Here is a 19,481-nt window from a genome sequence, read left to right as displayed (position 1 = left end):
TGTCTTTTGAGTCGCACCTTAATGAAAGTGCGTCGACCGGATGCATGAAGTTGTGGGGACTACCGGGAACCCAAATTCCGGGTAGGGGCCGCTTTTTCCGAATTTAGAGGACTTTTTTGTGCCCGAGAGGAGCGCCCGCCGCTGGGCCTAACGTCGACTTCGGCCTTGGCCGGGGAGCGGTAGGCCCAGCCCGAGCCTCGGTGAAGCCGCCAGCGGAACATCGAACCATTGGTGATTACGCAAGTGAGCATTGACCCAAAATGACTACCGCTATGCGTGTAGAGGTGGACGGCATCGAAATTTCGCCGGACCAGTGCACAAGAGCGCAAGGCTGGAAAACTGCCGGCGAGAGTTCAGGCAAAAAGGCATGGGCAAGCTAGCCTAAATCCCGTACTTCAAACGAGCCAAGATGGCGCCAAGGCCACGGCTGATGTCAACAGCCGGAGCAACAACCTCGGCGGTGGCGCCCCTGGCAGCGATACACGTCACTCAAGGGCGAAACGTGTAAACAAGGGCAAATTGTTGAAGGGCGCGCGCATGCCAGACTTGCCGGCGGCGACATAAAGATCGTGTTACGACCACGAGGTGGGCTCCACGTGAGCGAAGTGACCCGCGTTGAACTAAGTCGTGCAATTGCGGCGGCGGCACAGATCCCCGCTAATGAAGCAAGTGAAGACGTCGTGTGCCTCAACCTCCAGCAGAATATTGTCGTGGTGAGCACCTCCAAGAGAGAACACGCCGATCGATACGCTGCCGTAGGAAGGATCGACATACGCGGCACGGCGCACGAAGTAAGTACCTACGAAGCGGCCCCCCACGGCACGGTGAAGGGCGTCATAAGGGGCATCCCGCTCGAGGATACGGCCCAGGAGATTCAGGACAATGTTGTGCACAAGCATAACCCAACGGCCCTACAGGCAAACCGAATCGGTAAGACCCGATCAGTCGTCATTGCTTTTGAAGGGCACAAAGTACCCAATTACGTGAAATACGGCAACCTGCTCACGGAGTGCACGTTGCACAGAAAACAAATCGACGTATGCTATGCGTGCGGAAGAGTGGGCCACAGAATGGATGTGTGCCCGGATCCTTCGAACACGATCTGCCGAGGGTGCGGAATCGCCAACCCCGCCGAAGACCACGGATGTGTCCCGAAGTGTGGCCTGTGCGGAGGCAATCACCTGACCGCGGCCAAGGCCTGCAGAGCCCGCTTCAAGATGCCCTACGTCGTCCGCCGGCGGCGCTGGGCACGGCGCCGAGCGGAGGAAGAAGACGCCGGGAGAATGAACCAAGACAAGAGAGGTCCTGCTGGCGGACCCCGCCGTAGCGCCTCCAAACAACGGGGCCGGTCACAAACGCCGGTCCGCAGCAGCAGCAACAACAGTGGCAAGGGAAATGGCCGCCAGAGTCGCTCCCGATCAAAGACACCATCCGGGGGCGGCAACCGCCGCTCGTGCTCCCGGGCCAGTTCGAGCTCCAGGGCCAGTTCGAGGTCCCGGAGTGAGTCAACCGGACGCCGAGGGATCGCCGAGAAAAAGGTGGGCTGGACCAACAGGTCTCCCGTCGCTCGAACCAGCGACACTGAATTCCCACCCCTCCCCCCCTCCCAACCCCTTAACTCACAAACGAATCCGCAAAAGGACAGCAGCGAAGTGACAGAGCTTAAGAGGATCATAGAGCGCCAAAACGCTCAGATCCAGGAGCAGAACGCCCAAATACGGGCTCTTATGAATAAGATTGAAACGCTGGCGAGTAACGGCAGCTCGGCAAATACAAGACCCCAAAACAACACCACGGCGGCAAACAACGCCGGAGGCTTGCGCAAGGTGCCGCGGAGGGACCCCCCCTCGCCCCGCCTAGGGCGGACGGCGGGAGAGGCTGGGGCCACGCAACGTGCACCAAATAATCAAGAGGCGATGGACGCCGATGAGAGCTCCGCGAGCGGAGAGGAAGCGGCGACCTCAGAGACCGTGACCACGGCAACGACACAGATCCCGCGAGAAGGAGAGCTAACGGCCATTTTGGCCGCAATCTCCCAAATTAACGAAAGGCTAGGCAAAATGGACGCCCGACTGGAAGCTGTCGAGAATCAGCTTAACACACCAGCGGTGAAGCACAAGCGCCTAGCGCTAAAAGTAGCCTCAACATCGTTGAGGAACCGTTTCACGTCCCTGAAAAGGGAGCGGGCCGAAAGAGTCAAAGACGCCATCACAAAAAGGCGCAATCGACTCGAGACGTCCGGAAAGGATGATGCAGAACCCAAGTAAGAAGCACAAGAAGAAGATCGGGGGGAACACCACCGTAATTTACCAATGGAACTGCCGCGGGATTCGCAACAAAGAAGCGGAACTACTATTACACATTGACGGGCAAGAAAACAAGCCTGATGTAATTGCTCTACAGGAAACAAACGGGAAACCAAGACTCCCGGGGTACGTCACTTACACTGACCCCACGGAGAACGGAACGGCGGTGCTCGTCCGCAGCAACGTGGCGGCAACTCAACATGTCACGGCGCAGGGTGGCTGCGAGCACACGCTGGTCGAAATTCATGCAAGAGAAATTGGCAGCTCGGGCAATCTATTCGTAATGAGCGCGTACTGCCGGCCGTCACAACGGCAGTACGAATTTGACCGCATCGTTAGCCACGCGAAAGGGTTGGCGGGGACCAGGCCGCTCCTGATCCTCGGCGACTTTAACGCCCCTCACACAACGTGGGGCTATAAGTTCCAGTCCAAGAGAGGAAAAGCGTTGACCAAAGCAATGGAGGATCACGAGATGGCCCTCCTGAACGAGCCGGACGTAACCACCAGAAGAGGCAACAGTGCCGCGAGGGACACTACGCCAGACCTGTCGTGGTTATCGGGCACACTAGACGTCTCCTGGAGATGCGAAGAAGTGGACCTGGGGTCTGACCACAGCGTGATCAGCATCACGATTCGAGGCTCCCGATATCGGGCTGTGCTGGGGAGGGCGCGGATCACGGATTGGGACAAGATGAGAAAGTTTACCCAAGAACAAGAAGAGGCGTCCGAGGAAGAATTGGGACAAGCTGAAAGAAAGCAGACCTACACCGAATGGGCGCGGGACCAGATGAAGGCCCTCCAAAAATTTACCCAAGAAATCGCAACGACGTTGCAGACACCGTACGTGGACTCCCGACTGACCCACATGTGGGCGGCCCGGCACTCACTAACGCGGCGGTGGAAACGTCAGAGACACAATAGAAAGCTGGCCAAGCGCATAGCAGTCTTGAACAAACAGATCGCCGAGCACGCGGCCAAACTATGCAGGGAAAATTGGCTGAAGACCTGCGATGGCCTGCAGGGCAAGCTCTCGACGTGGAAGACGTGGTGTCTCTTGAGGCATCTGATCGACCCGCTGAGTAGCAAAACTGCGACCAATCGCAACCTTACCAAAGTATTGAACACGTACAAGGGAGACGGCCGCAGGCTCCTGGAAGACCTGAAGGCGAAGTACCTAAAGACAGAGAAGGGCCAGTACCCGGTGCCCGATAGGTACGAAGGACCCGACAACGAAGAGCTGGACCGGCCGTTTACCATGACGGAACTGTGGACAGCGATAGATGAAAGTAATAAGAGAAGTGCACCCGGCAGGGACGCCATAACTTACAAACTACTCGGTAACATGAGCGGTGCAGCGGCCCGCGGCCTCCTAGAGCACATCAACGAAGCCTGGGAGAACTCGCGGTTGCCGAAGGAATGGAAGGACGCAGAGGTCCGCTTCATTCCAAAGACCGGCAAGGCCCTCACGATAGACAACATGCGGCCAATCTCCCTCACGTCCTGCGTGGGGAAGGTGATGGAGCGCATGGTCCTTCGCCGGCTGCAGAAGCACCTCGAAGAAACGGATCAGATGCCGGAAACGATGTACGGCTTCAGGCAACATCTCAGCACCCAAGACGTGATGATCCAACTCCACGAACTGGTCGTCAAGCAGGCAACGAGGCACGCGCCGCGCGGGATACTTGCCCTAGATCTGAAGGGAGCGTTTGACAACGTGTCCCACGCGAGCGTGTTGCAAAATCTGAACAAGACCAGGTGTGGCCAAAAGACATTCGGCTACATAAAAGATTTTTTGTCAGACCGAACGGCTACCATCAGGATAGGTGAGGAGAAGTCGGACCCTGTCGAGCTCGGCGATAGGGGCACCCCTCAGGGATCGGTCTTGTCGCCCCTGCTCTTCAACCTGGCCCTCCTGCCCCTGCCCGATCTACTCAAGCAAATCGAAGGCGTGGACCACGCGTTCTACGCCGACGACATTACGGTATGGACGGCCCGAGCCGGGTCCGATGCGTGGATGGAGGAAGCCTTGCAGCGGGCGGCAACAACCGTGCACGAATACGCCAAGTCGTGCGGACTGAGCTGCGCTCCCCAGAAATCGGAGCTGCTCATGATCCAACCGGGAAAACCAAAGAAGGAGCTGCCGCCGAACGTGATCATCACCATCGACGGAACGGCCATCAAGCCAACACAGCAGATTAGGATTCTCGGCCTATTGCTTCAAAGCGACGGGAAGGCACACGCCGCCGTCACAAAGATCAAAACTGCAACCGAACAAGTACTCAGTATGCTTCGGAGGGTGTCTAACAGAAACCGAGGCCTTAAAGAGGACGATGCCATGCGCTTGGTACGCGCGTTCGTCGTGTCGCGGGTTACCTACTCCGCCCCGTATCTCCAGCTGACGAAGGCGAATAGGGACACTCTAAACACGATGCTTCGTAAGGCAACGAAGCAAGCACTGGGCATGCCCATATACTCGTCCACGCAAAGACTGCTAGACATGGGCGCCCACAACACGGTGGAGGAGCTCATCGAAGCCCAACTCTCTAATCAGAGAATCCGGCTCAGTCACACGGAACACGGACGAGCCGTCCTACGCAAGATAGGATGGCAGATCGAGCCAGTACCCCTCAAGGCGGCCCTTCCGGAAGACTGGAAGACGACCATTCACACCAAACCTCTTCCTCGGAACATGACGCCAGGCAAGGACGACGAGAGGCGCACCGCGCGGGCTAAAGCCATGGCCCGGAAGCTGGAAGAGAACCCCAGGGTCCTCTACGCGGACGCCTCGCTCCGAAAACACAGTGACCGAGCAGCGGTGGTGGTTACCTCAAAAGACAGGCTGATCGTCAGCGCGTCCCTGAAGACAACAGACCCCGCAGTTGCCGAAGAAGCGGCCGTGGCCCTCGCACTCACACAACCGAGCGTGGACACCGTGGTCACCGACTCAAAGACAGCCTACGGAAGCTTCCGCAGGGGGGTAATCTCCTCCGCGGCCCGAGCCATTCTATCCAAGTGCAAGCCTCCGGGAAGAGCCATAGAGCTCGTGTGGGTCCCGGCTCACTCGCAGGTAGCAGGCAACACCATCGCCGACTACCATGCCCGAGAAATGTCAATCCGGGCAGAGCACGAGCCGGAAGAGCTACCGCACCCGGTTACCAGCTTTCGGGACATTACCCGGATGTACCGAGAGGAAAGGTGCAAACTGCCAGAACCGCACCCCAAACTCACCAGGCAACAACAGACCATCCTGCGTCGAGCGCAGGCGGGATCGCTTGCGCATCCCGTACTGATGAACCGCATGTACCCCGCGGAACATGATACGCTCTGTCCTTTTTGCAAAAGGGAAAAGGGCACCCTGCCGCACATCTTGGCCGAGTGCACAGAACTCAAGACCCCCCCTCCTCCCCTTCCCGCCAACACCCCCAATCCCCAACCCCTTGAGCGATGGGAGACCTTGTTAACCAGCCCCGCCCTACCGATTCAGCTCGCGCTGACGGACAGGGGCCAGGAGCTGCTGGGAACATATGGGTCCCGTAACTAGGGAACCACCCCGTCTGGTGCCTGTGGGCACCACCAATATATTTTGGGCCTAATAAATGTTTATTCATCACCATCCATTTAATGTAGGGTAATTAAACTCTCCGAAATGAAAAAGCGGTGCATTCGACAGCTTGTGTTTTATGTTTGCTAAGGATTGGGACAGCAGATCAATGAAAGCTTGCTGTTTATCAGTAACAAATGCCAAAAACGGTTTTTACCGTATTGTTATAGACACCATGAAAGTTCAACCATGAAAGTTCATGAAAGTCAACCCATGAAAGTTCAAGGTTACCGTCGTGACATATTAGGTAAGATGATAATGTATTCCTAACAGCGATAAGAACGCCTCCTCCCCTTCGGCGTTGTCTATCGCTACGGTATAATGTGAAGTTTGTGTCAGACGGGAAAACTTCGTTATCGTCTATCTCCGAGGTCAGCCACGTTTCTGTTAGCAAGATGATATCGGATTCTGTGTCGCTAATATAGCTGTGTAACTGATCTCGCTTTGGTACTACGCTTCGTATGTTAGTGAATGCTATGTTGAAATTCAAAAACGTAGGCAGCCTTTTGGAAGCGGAACTTGGTGAGTTAGTATTCTTGAGGCGTCATTTGGTCGGGACTATGGGTGCATTTAAGAATTTTTGGTTCTCGCGTACGCATGCCACATTGGTGGTGTGCATTCCTCAACATGTCTACGTCGTCACGCGTTGCTCGTTTTACCATCGTCATTAGTTTAAGAATCGACATCTCATTGTCGTCATTATACCACCACTGCCGTTCCATCGACGTGATTACTTCATTCCATCATCACTGCGTTGGCGTCGTTAACGCCGCAATGTCCGTGTGCGACCTTGACAAGTGGGGCCATAGGCAAAGTAGGATGACTCCGGAGCACGTCGCATATTGTCGAAGCAACGAAAGTCTCAGAATGATCACTGCACATGATAAATAAACGTGAGTTCAGAAATATGGCGTGTCGGTTACTTGTTCGAACGCTAATCGCCTTACCGTTGGGAAATGTACGTTATCGCTAGCTGTGGTACTAGGAGCTTAGCATTTCCGGCACTTAACGATATCGTCGACGAAGCGACACACGATTCCTCGACATTCAACAGAATACATTTCCAACCCGTCCCACCCCCAGATGAGCAGACAAGCTTTCTCTCAACTGCGGGGCGCGCTTGGTGAGAAACTTCCTCGTACATCTTACAAGAACAGACTAAGCAGAGCGACGGTGTTTTAAACAATGTATATCTTTAACAAAACACCAGTCTGGCACCTGAAGCAATACAGCCAATGCGACTAGATAGGCCTTTCAGAAACATTTATTTGAGCATAGACCAGCAATTCAGACAATTATTCAACAGTGGCTCAGCGCATGTCGCAACACACTAAGCGAAATATCAAAGCTAACAGAGCTAATTGAGCTAAAATACCAGTATGTGGTAGAACAACGTCGCAATGACGTCTTCGAAGCAACAGAGCACAGCATGCGACATAAGGGCAGCAGAAGGTTATGAAAATTACAAGCAGTCACTTCGAATTCACCGTTTGATATTTCACAGAGCACGTCACTATACACGCAGTCAGGGTTCCTAGTAAGGACTCTCTTTATTCATCATTTTGTTTTTCTCTACGAGTTATCGAAAAAAATTCGGAGCTGCTTCACACTAGTGGCATGGTAAATATACCTGGTAGCGAAGCTTCCATAGAGGCCCATACGATCAAATCATGGCGGTTTGTCGGCGGTTCATGGGGCTTAGCGTCATCAGTGTGAGGAGAGAACACTTCTAGTGGAAGAAAATATAGTTACGTCATATCCGTTAAAAACAGAAGTGACGTCATTTTGTTCTTAAAGGCACAAAGTTTGTTTTCGGAGGCCTGCCATAAGAGCTGTATATTCAAATGCCCCGCCATTTGACTTGATGGGCGCTGCGAGCTTTCAGCGCGGAAAGCGATGCAGAAAAAGTTCAGCCGTACGGGTGTCGAAATCGCATCGCTGCTCAAAACATACATTCTTTGGAGGCCGACGAACGCTTTGGGCGTAGAGTGCTCGTCCTTTCGTCGGAAGCCAAGACCGTCGGCCCGTGCTGTCCCACGAAAACAATTAAAGAAAACAGTTATCTGGCGGTCGCAGCTCACTACGTTTGACTGAACAGGCTAATAAACAATGAAGCTACCCGCGTCACTTAACTCAGACAAACGTCGACAAGCAAAGCAACACAAGATGTGAGGGGGGCGTATTGTAACAGGTGAACTTTACGAGTGCGTCTTTCTGCCCACTTCAAGAGCTGCATTGCGTTGCAAACCCTTACCAACACTGTAACATTGCATTGTTACAGTGTTGGTAAGGGTTTTTCACAACTCGTACTCACAAGTCAGCTGTATCTCACAGATTGCTCACCCGCCGTGGTTGCTTAGAGGCTATGGCGTTGAGCTGCTAAACACGAGATTGCGGCATCAAATCCCGGCCGCGGCGGCCACATTTCCATGGGGGCGAAATGCAGAAACACCCGTGTGCCGTGCTTTGCTCTCACGTTGAGGAACCCCAGGTGATCGAATTAAGTTATTCCAGAGTCCCCACTGTGGCGTGCCGCATAATCAAATCGTGGTTTTGGCACGTAAAACCACAGAACTTAATTTAAATTTAATCACAGATTGCTGTATATAACAATTTTGTTCACTGTCGATGTATCAATAGCTGCAGTTCACATAAATGTTCACATAAATGCGATATCGTTTTTATAGTTGTGTTACAGGGTTGTAAACCCAGTGATTCAGCGTCTCTTTTCTTTTAATTTCTTGACATAAAACAATAATGGTAAAACAAATTATCGCCTAAATGAAACCAACTGGAAGTTGCACATGGTAGAGTTTGCCTTTTTTCTTTTAAACGCAACAAAACCTAATCAGATTCGGTGCAGTGTATGCCGATCAAAACATGTTTATTTCCTTGTATTTAGTTCGAAGCTCAGGCACAGGCGCTTCATAAGATCAACGCACTTCATAGCCATCAGCCACGCAGGATAGGGGTACAGAATGCCACGGAATGCTTTGAAGCTAATGCCATGTAGAAATACTGGAGACCGTGCGTCGAATAAGTGGCACTAGCGATTGCTCATTGCACACCGCGACAGCAAAGCCAGCGTCTTTCGTTTTATGTACGTGAAGTTTGTGATACATTGCATTATTGTACTAATAATTTAATAAACGAAGGATTGAACTGCACCATTTGATGTGTGTTCTTGAAAGCGCAAAAATACAAGACAGCTGCCGAACAGAGGGCTTTGTTTGCAGCCAATCAGTATAACACATACAGTGTGCTTCAAGATGATGTCATCACAAAATCTTGTTCATTTTTTCTATTCGTGCCATTACCATGTTGTATCTGATCTTCTGTAAGGATGTGTTTAGAAGTGTTATTAGTGTGCATGAAACACTCCTCGAACACCAGGTAAACTACAAATCAGAAACTATACACACTTTCGGGAATTAAAAGAGGTACTGCTTACACAAAATAGTTGGTATTTTTGTTACAATAGGCTTTGAACAGTTGTTAAAAAAATATTTTCTGTACGAGGAAGGCTTTTTGCGTAATCTCCGGGTATAAGATCCGCCATCCGCACTTCGACTACCACAACGAACTTCTTTATAGGAGGACATTCTAGTTCTTTACGCAGTAAACGAACGATGATAAAAGGCTCGCCTCGCGCTATATGAACATAGCAAGCGCTTGCCCAGAATAAATAAAATGAATGAGGTGTCGAAAAAGATCATATGTAATTAGGATCAAGGCACCATCAACAACGACGATAACACCACCAGGTAACCGGCTTCGTCTGTCGAGTTGGTTGACTATTGAATAAAAACAGTTTTATTACTTGCTGTGTTACCAATTGTATTTTTACATTTGATTTCTTACACTCCATTGCTTATGTCACTCTCCCTGCTCTTCATGGTATGGTCCTTCAACTTGTGGCAGCCTCCTGTCATAGTGTTGGTAGTGTGTGGCCGTTATTCCCTGTGTAGAGTGTACTAGACAATGGTCGAGTAGGCCGAACGGCGCTCTGCCGCTGAGGCGCCGCGCGTGGAAAAATAGTGCGAGGGCGCTGCGAGCGAACTGGATTAGGGCGGAGACGCGCTCCGCGGCATATTCAATGTACTTTCGCTGCGGGCGCCGAGGCCGATTGCGCATAGTACGCTCTTAATATAGCGCTTTATTTCAACTGCAACTTTATGTTATACCATTTTGCCAAACATATATATTTGAGGCATAGATTATACAACGCGACGTCTTCAATTTTGCTGTCGTTGTCAAGCGCGTCGTCTGCTAGCGAGCGCGCGTTCGCCACGCGGACGCTGGCGCACGCCCAGTTTTTCTCGCAGAACCTCTGTGCAGTACATTTTTTAAATGTTTTAGTTGCTTTGGTGCGCCCATGGCTCTTGACGGCCGGTGCCAAATGTAGTTTTAGCCAGGTGAACTGCTGTTTTAGATGCGAAGCATCTTATGCTCGGGGCTATGTCACTATCTCCCTCCCTCCGCCGTGCGGCGTCCACTTCCGGTTTCGCTTCCGGTTCCACTTCCGGTTCCGGAAGCCAGCTTCCGGCTTCCGGAGAACGCTTCCGGCGTTTTGCCCGAATGATCCCCAGGTGTTTCGCCACTCATCATCATTCACACTTCGTCCTCTGATTCTCCTCCCGCAACGCCGCGATGAGTGCCACGGACAGCGCCAGCGTCAAAGCCAGTGTCAGCGCCGTGGGCAGCGCCACGGAGAAGAGGGCTCGAGCCACTGCCACGAAACGGCAGCGGCGACAGGCCGATCTGAACACTAATGGGAACTTGAGTCGACCCCATGGCTGCTTCGCATACTACTCAGAATTCCGCGACGGGAAGATGGTGTAATTTTTTTTACCACTATCATCTAAAAGTAACTGGTATCTCCGCAACATGAAGGCTACGTAAGAAAATTTTATTATTGATATCGTGTCATTTCACACGCGCTTCTTGGTGGATATTAATCAAGGACAATAAACGAAGAAAACAATATTAGAGTGAAATATACCAGGTTTATTAACTACGTAGCGCGAAGAATGACCAATGTATTTCTAGGTAATTAAATCAAACGGTACATAGACACATATATTTACGATACATATATGTAAGGGAAAAATAACAAATATTCTAAATGCAATAATTGAAAAAGTGAGAACTCCCGACCGGAATAAGCGCACGTGTTTGCAGTAAGAAACACACTTATTAGTGAGTACTGGAAATAAAACTCTCATTCACAGAAATAATAATAATAGCAGGCAAAACCATCTTATATATTTAAATATGCGTGCGTGGGTACGTGTGCGTGTGTGTGTGCGCGCGCGTGCGTGCAAGTGTTATTATTATACTGTACGACACCGAATGGTCATTTACGTTCGAATGTAACGCATAACAGCACTATTGGAATCTCAAAGGTGAGTGACTGTATGCAAGTGAGGACTGTTATTTCGAATGATTTTGCTGCCGGAGAGTCGTGGCTGTTGCGCAGAGGCGCAGTTTCTGAGAGCATTAACGGACGGATGTTAATAAGTCCTGATTAACAAGTTCCTAGGTCTCATCCAATATAAACGCCCCGTTTTGGGGCAGCCTGTAAATCTGCTAACTTGACTCAGACAAGAATTTTTGACAGTCTCACCATGTTTGCAACCCATTAAAACTGAGTGCCCCATGGGGTAACACGCTTATCTTCTTCAACGAACGCAACACATCTGCACGTATCTCTACGTGTATGTGAGACATGCCATTCCTTTATTTGTTTCATTATAGTCCTTATGATAGTGCACCGGATAACTGAACGCAGCCGTTTATATTATACAAGCTGCAGAGTTGAGCGGTCATACATTTGGGAACGGCATTACATTTACGCGTGAAATATAGGATAAGCGTAACATGTTTTTCTTGGAAATCAGACTCGACAATAAATTATGTTGTTTACACCCCCAGAAATTAGCCGAAGAACGCAGCCACCTGCTTTTTTCTTTTTCTTTTTTTAATATAAGCAAATCATTGGGTTTTACGTGGAAAAACCACGATATGATTATGAGGAACCCGGTTTAGTTTTTGCAACCTGGGCTTCTTTAACGCGCACCTAAATACAAGTACACGAGTATTTTCCTATTTCGTTCCCATCGAATTCCGCGACCTGGATTGAACCCGCGAGCTCAAGAATTCTATAGCAGCGCAACGCCGTATCAAAGATATAGGCACTAATTAGGCTACCGCGCAGGCTTTCTTTTTTTTTTCTTTTTTGAAGTATCGACTGGAAAAAAAAATGCCACGTACGGCTTACGGCCAAAGATTACCATATAGAATGGCTAACTAAAACCGTTTTCGGCGCTCGAGGTCCGACTGCAATAAATGACCCCGTACCAATTACTCCGCATTCTGTTACGCGAGAAAGGCGGAAACTTGAATGGAATGTTGCACTGCAGTTTACTCTTTTTTTTTTTATCTATACCAATGCTTCCCGTAAATCTAAGTACAAGGCACCGGATGGGGCAGGTATGCTTTACTTGTTCTAATCTGCAAGCAGGAAGGTTACATATGTTTCTCCGCCTGCGTTTCGCAAGACCTACTGATAGAAAACTATATGCGCAACGATACACACGAGAGAGACTAGTTGCTTGAAGAACGAGAAAAATATTTTTTCTCCAAAGGGATTCGTACAATAACATAGTAGAATGAAAGCCGACACTGCGGCCGCAATGCACGCGCAATCACCGAGGGGCATTAGAAAATAATAAAAAATAAATAAAGAAGAGAAAGGAAAGGAATTTATTCTTAAGGCATAAATACATGTCATATAAAATTATGAACACCATTTGATCGGTCTGAACGCAATTACCAGCTCGCGAAGTAGTACGAATGACCCTGCCGAGCAGTATCGCCAGCAGTTTCCCACGGCGCGACCTTGGTGCGGCCTAATCCACTTCGACCACAGCGCCGCCCTGTATTTTTCCACGTCGGGCGCCTCATTGCAAAGCGTGCGCCGCCCCAGCCGCTCGTCCCACTCGACCATATTCTAGTACACTCTGTCCCTGTGTAATAAAGAAGAGGTATTCACTGTTGCCCACCCTCTGATCATTCTACCTCAAACTATTCTCGATTGTACTTGGAGATCTTGTGTTATGATTGTGGGAAATATTGTGTAGTTGCTCTGTCTGTATGGGATGGAGATCTGTATAGATTATAATTTCGGCACTTATATTCCATGTTTATTTGTATTGCTAACTTTTTTTGAAACATTGTCTAGACATTTACTTGAGCATGTTTAGGTCTTTCCTTTGCCGAATTTCATTTTATATGTTGGTCCTAATACTTACAGACTGCATGTGGTGATTTTCTATGATGACATTTTTTTTATTAATTCTTCAGATATTGTTGCTGGAGGGGTTGCTCTTTCAGTATTCTTTTGTACATTCGGAGACTGCAGAATACGGAGCTCGGAGGTATTGTTTTGAAATGTTATCCAAGATTTGTGAGTCTTGTAGAGAGTATTTGTGTCCCTGTTTTTAAGTGACCATTTCCTAAACTGAACATAATATTAGGCAAAAGCTTTTTATACGAGTTTCCCACTGTACATAAATCACATTAGAAATACATAGAAATAGCTGTATTACGTAACAGTAGATATATGAAGACGAACTATACATTTTTGAGGCTATATATATCTGTAGCTGTATCTTGATAATTTATGAGTTTTCTTTTGCTTCTGTTTTTTCTTCTTATTTTCTGTTCTTTCTTTTTCCTTTCTCATACCTGTCTTTTTTCTTACTTTTTTTCAAGTTCTCATTGTCTGCTAATTTTGTTTCCTTCGCATTTTTTATATTCTTATCATTTTTTATTTGTTTAAGACGTTTTCTTTTCACATCTTCTCTTTGTCTGTGTCCATTTTTGTTTCTTCTTCTAATCTGTGCTCTTGTTTCCTTTCATTCGTTTATTTTTCTATAGAACTTTAGGTTATACTAAAAGTAATATCAGAGGCATACAAATACAAGCGTAGTTGAGGCAGAAAAACCTACACCTACATATCGACAGATATGAAAACACAAACATTCTGCAATCATTGTATATATCTCTACGCATATATATATATATATATATATATATATATATATATATATATTTCTAGTACATTTGTTGCATCTCATTGTGAGTACATGGGGAAGCTTTGTGCTTTAAGCTTATTATTTAGGAAGTAAAATCATTATTGCCAAGTTCTCTTTTAAGTTTGTTGTATGCTTCCCCTAGCTTTGCTATTTTTCTTCTTTATACTCTTTTTTTCGTGATAATTATGCCTGGGGTGTAATTTCTGAGTAAGCATGTTGTCTCCCTCTTGGATTTCACTGCAAGTTTTTGTGAGAGGGAATTTTTTTGTACATTTGTGTTTTGTGCTTCTTTTCTGTTTGTTGTAGTGTGATCGTTTACAAGCAGTCTTCAATCTTGTTGAAGGTTTTATTAAGGGAAGGTTTTTTTTTCGTTTCTTGCTTGCTCCTGCTGTCTTCAACGTGGGTTTCCCATGAAGATGTGACTATACGTTTGGGGTGCACGAAATATTGTTTGGGGTGCACGAAATATTGGATTTGTGGGTTTTTGTAGATTTTTGTTGTTTTGTTGAGTACAAATATTTTTGCCTGTCCGTCTCTTTCATGGGGTTGCCTGGACATAGCGACAGTTAGCCTTTTGTTTTCCCTCGCTTATCTAGGTTGTTATGAAAGGGGCTTGAGATTACCCACCTCGAAGCCTGCTGTCCCGAGCGTGTTCAATGCAGCTTGCGTCATACATATTTTAAATTTTATTTTGAGGCAGTTCAAACCGCACCACCTCCCTGATGGAATGACTCGTTAAGGTGGATTGTTCACAAGGTTCTCATTCCTTAGGACTATATTTCAGTACGAAATGTTAAAAAAGAATAAAAATTCTCTCTCTCTCTCTCTCTCTCTCTCTATATATATATATATATATATATATATATCAGTGAAGTAAAGAATAACAAAAGCCCGCACAGAAGTAGTTCAAAAAATAGAAGCACGTAGGAAAAACATAACAGGACTTTACAGACGTTTCGGCCGGGGTCCGGCCTTCATCAAGAGTGCGTTTGCAAGCATACAGAGCTCAATTTATACCTTTTTGCCGTAAGGATGCAAAGAGAAGAAAAAAATACAAAGTAAAGAAGAATACAACGAACACGTGAATAGAAACTTGCGCGTGCACCGAGTGGAATTAGTTTAAAAAAACACAGTGAATACAACAAGGCTGTGAAAACAAGCTCGTCAATCGCGAGTAGCCTATGAGCACAGGCGCGCACCGATTTAGTGTCGTCATGGATGTCAACACGTACAATGACTCATGTCAAAGTCATCAAAACGATGGGCATGTACAGTGGTGCTATAAAGGGGTACAAAGTTGCGCGTGCATGGAGTGGGATTATTGAAAACATTAACAAAAAGCATGCGGGCGTCACTGAAAAGATTTAGTGGCGTCGTGAGTGTCAACGACTAATGACTCATGTCAAGGTACATCAAAAACGAGGGGCATATACAGTGGTGCTATAAAGCGGTACAAAGCTGCGCGTACATACAGTGGCATTATGAAAACATATTAACAAAAGGCATGCGAGGGCATCGCTGCTGCCAGGAGAGTATTTGATTACAAAGACGGTCAATACACCCTCACCTGGCCATAGGACTCCTGCACTTTGACCTCTACTAACCTCTGAGTTGAAGAAACTGCGATCCATTGCATTCTTTGCACACGTGGTATTCTTTGTGTTTGTAGGCAGGCGTATTTTATGCAAAGTCTATGAGTGTGCGAAAAAATGAAATAAAATATAAAATAAATGAAAGATTTAATGACAAGAATAAGTAATAAACATCAATATAATTTCGAATTAATGCTGCGGAAATATGCACAACCCTTCATAAACATGCCATATAATATGTGTTTTATAGCCGTTACGAAATACATGTTCATATGCGTAGCGTAACTATATATATATATATATATATATATATATATATATATACATATATATATATATATATATATATACACTAACACACACACACATATATATATATATATATATATATATATATATATATATACTTCTTTACTACGTTCTCGTGTTCTTATATATATATATAAGAACACGAGAACGTAGTAAAGAAGAAAAAAGTACAATAACACGACTTTACTGACGTTTCGGCCGCACAGTGAAATGTCAAAATATTTGACTGAAAAAAGACATTTGACTGCGCGGCCGAAACGTCAGTAAAGTCGTGTTATTGTATTTTCGTCGCTTATTGTAAATCTGTGCGCGCCAGTGGTCATAGGCTACTCACGATTTACGAGCTTGTTTTCACAGCCTTGTTGTATACACAGTGTTCTTTTTTTAAGTAATTACACTCTGTGCACGCGCAAGTTCCCATTCACGTGTTCGTTGTATTCTTTTTTACTTTGCATTGCTTTCTTATCTTTTCACCCTTACGGCAAAAAGGTAGGAATTGAGCTCTGTATGCTTGCAAACGCAGTCTTGATGAAGGCCGGACCCCAGCCGAAACGTCAGTAAAGTCCTGTTATGTTTTTCCTATGTGCTTCTTGCTTCTATTTTTTAAACTATATATATATATATATATATATATATATATATCATTTTTATTCTTTTTTATCCATATTATCCACGTTCAGTATCCACAGTGCGCATCCGCCATGAGCTTGCAGAATTCATTTACGCATGAAATTTACCTGTAATTATAAATGACATGATGTACGCGATTAGCACTTCATTATTTTTTTAAGTACTGCACCTTTTATTTCCATGTCCTGGTAGTATTTTCTAATATCTTGCTTACATTTTTGTTGCAATTTTTCTCTTCCTTTGGGCATGATGTTCATGATGGGAACTTGCATTTTGCCGGCAGCTATAGTTTACTGCGATATGGACACTCCAAGCGAACTTTCGCCGCCATCGAACTTTCGCCCCAGCCCCTTTGCACACACAGTCCGTCCTGGTGCACACACACTGACGTTGAGACACCGGAATTCATCTGTTCCCCTCGCAAGATGGTCACACTGTGCTGCTTCCAAGTCATACGCCACCACTGGGCCAGTCCTGTCCTTCGTTACGCGCACTGCGCGTTAGACACTACCGCACCCCGTTGCTGTACTGCATTGCATTTGTTTGGAGGTTCTCGAGGTGGTCATCTAGCAAACATTTTAGGTATCGAATAGGCAGAAGCTTAGCGTCATTCAGAATTATGTCATCGGATTGAACGCTTACTGTCGCAGTAGGTAAATTTGGAAAAGCCACATCACGGGTTAATACTTGTAATGGCTCCAATAGCTTCGGCACGAAAACTAGTTGGGGACAATGCAGTCTGAAATAATGATTCTCAAGGAATGCAGTCGGTTCTCGAATAAACAGAGTAGGAGCGTATCTATAGGGATGAGCGCAGATGTTCAGTAATGTTTAGACAGTCAGTACACAAAGTCGAGTTTGGAGAGAAGGCAGGTGAGTTTCATGATAAAGAATATTATTTGCTACAAATGTTGGAAGGCCGACACATAGACGTAGTGATTCGCCTTCTAAAAGAACCAGAGGGCGTAACTTATAAGTAGGACCTCCAAAAAATAACACGCATACAAACTCTAGGATGGGGTGGACATAGATACAATAAATGATCAGTTGGGTCTCCCTGCGCATTCCAAAACGATTGCTGCTGACTCTTCGTAATAAACCAAAAGCACGCGCTCCAATACATGCCATGTATTTTATGTGTGTCCGCCAATTAAGCTTTTCTGTGTAAATCATTCCCAGATATTTTAAACATTGTAGCTGCAGAATAATCTCCTGGCGATACGACAGTGTTATTCGGATAGAAAAGTTAAGACAAAACAATGATTGCACTTTTGTTGACATTCAGTGACATTAGTATTGCTTTTAGCCAAATTTCAATCTGATTCAAATATGACTGCAAAGTTTTGTATAGGGTATGCATATCATTTCATACCGAGAAAAATGCTACATCGTCAGCGTATACGTATACCTGTGCATCAAGCTGCGTCGGGATGTGATTTAGTAAAATATTATATAATATGGGGGAGAGTACTGCACCTTCAGGAACGCCCCTTGTCTCTTTGTAAGTGTGAGAAGGGACACTGTTTTCACAGCAATAAAATGTGCGTCCGCTTAGAAAATTTTGAATCCATGCAATTATATACTGTGGGAGATTTACACTTTCGAGTCTGTGGATTAAAGTACTGTGCTCGACACTGTGATACGCCTTCGCAATGTCTAATGTAACTAAGGCCGCGTACTGGTTGTTGCGGCGAGCGAGTTGAATTCGACTCTCCAAGTCAACTTGAGCTCACCAAATTGAGCAGCAGGGCCTGAATTCTGTTTGAGAATCCCTTAATATTTGGTTCTCGCCTATCCACCTATCGATGGTGATCCAACGGTGATGTCGTTTATGGATGTTGTTTCTTCGGGTACACCAAAAGTGAAGCGGTGCTCCTTAGGACGCCTCAGTGGTCGCGACGCCATCCTTACGAATTCGCGCGAGCACTTCCTTGCGCTGAAACCCCAGAAACCGTTCGGTTCTGTTCCGTCCATCTGGTGATGAAATGCCGGCGCAGCACTAGTCGATCGTGTGCCGACGAACATTGAAATGCGCTTCTCCTAGAAAAAGGAAGTTTATTTGTTCAACAAAGCAGGTAAATACACAAAACAACCTAAATTGCAACTCAGTTTTTTTTTCCACACAGTGAAAGAACACGTATCCCCGCGATACGTGTTATTTCCACATTTGGTAATAAAATTGATATTAGCCAAACAGAGTCGGCACTGGATGAATAAGCTACCATGCGATGCAACTTAAGAGGAAAAGATGCAAGTTTTACAAGGGATATGATTTTTGAAAATATTATCTATTCACTGCACATGTGTTCGTAAGTTTTGGACAAGTGCCATCAATGTCATAAGTCGAATTTAGTGAGAAGTTGAATTTATTTTCATCAGAAGTACACATCAATAACAGGTAAAGTAAAAATGCGCAGTCGGCAGCTCTGAAGTAAAAACTGTCACAGGGTCCTCCTAACAGGAAACAAATGTGGGTTTGTAAAATTCTCGCTACTGTAGCCGGCTACATCGCACAAAGGTTGTGTTCACCAGCATGTAATTATTTAGCCATAATCTCTGCTATGGTATGATGCCGAACAAGTTACAAGGTTACAAAAAAATACCATTTTAGTAATAAAGACCAGTCAGAATCAATTCGTAATTGAAGAAAGTTGCATGACACCTTCTTCACTGCACTTGTAGCGTGTTATAAAGGTGTACTCGACCATCCTCTGCACACAAATAAAACGTTTTGCGGCGGCAGATGATTAAGCTTCTCTAGACTTGATCTTTCGTTTAAAGACACATAGTGGCATCGGCAATGTGCATGACCTTTCGCACTGCATGATAATTTCAATTATTCTGGCAGGTATTTCATCCACGTCTACGTCTTAAAATTTAACTGCCGTCGGTAAAGGTAAAACACAATCGCGTGCTTGTTTCAGCATCGAATTCAATGCATCGA

At 46.5% G+C, this 19,481-nt stretch overlaps 2 protein-coding genes across 8 annotated transcripts in view; both read left to right on the top strand.

Moving 5' to 3' along the window:
- LOC119459014 (glucoside xylosyltransferase 1-like) overlaps positions 1–8,543 on the top strand; it is a 276,245-nt gene extending 267,702 nt beyond the window's left edge. Inside the window, exon 8 of the transcript XR_007467937.1 lies at positions 8,399–8,543. The gene's annotated coding sequence lies outside the window, so the exon portion shown is untranslated. The remainder of the gene's footprint in view (positions 1–8,398) is intronic.
- Positions 1–19,481, top strand: part of LOC119458271 (glucoside xylosyltransferase 1) — a 364,373-nt gene that overhangs the window by 96,855 nt on the left and 248,037 nt on the right. The gene's annotated exons all lie outside the window — the stretch shown is intronic.

Source organism: Dermacentor silvarum, chromosome 7, assembly GCF_013339745.2.
Source record: "Dermacentor silvarum isolate Dsil-2018 chromosome 7, BIME_Dsil_1.4, whole genome shotgun sequence".
In the NCBI taxonomy this organism is placed as follows: domain Eukaryota; kingdom Metazoa; phylum Arthropoda; class Arachnida; order Ixodida; family Ixodidae; genus Dermacentor; species Dermacentor silvarum.
This window is presented reverse-complemented; position numbering and strand designations above follow the sequence as displayed.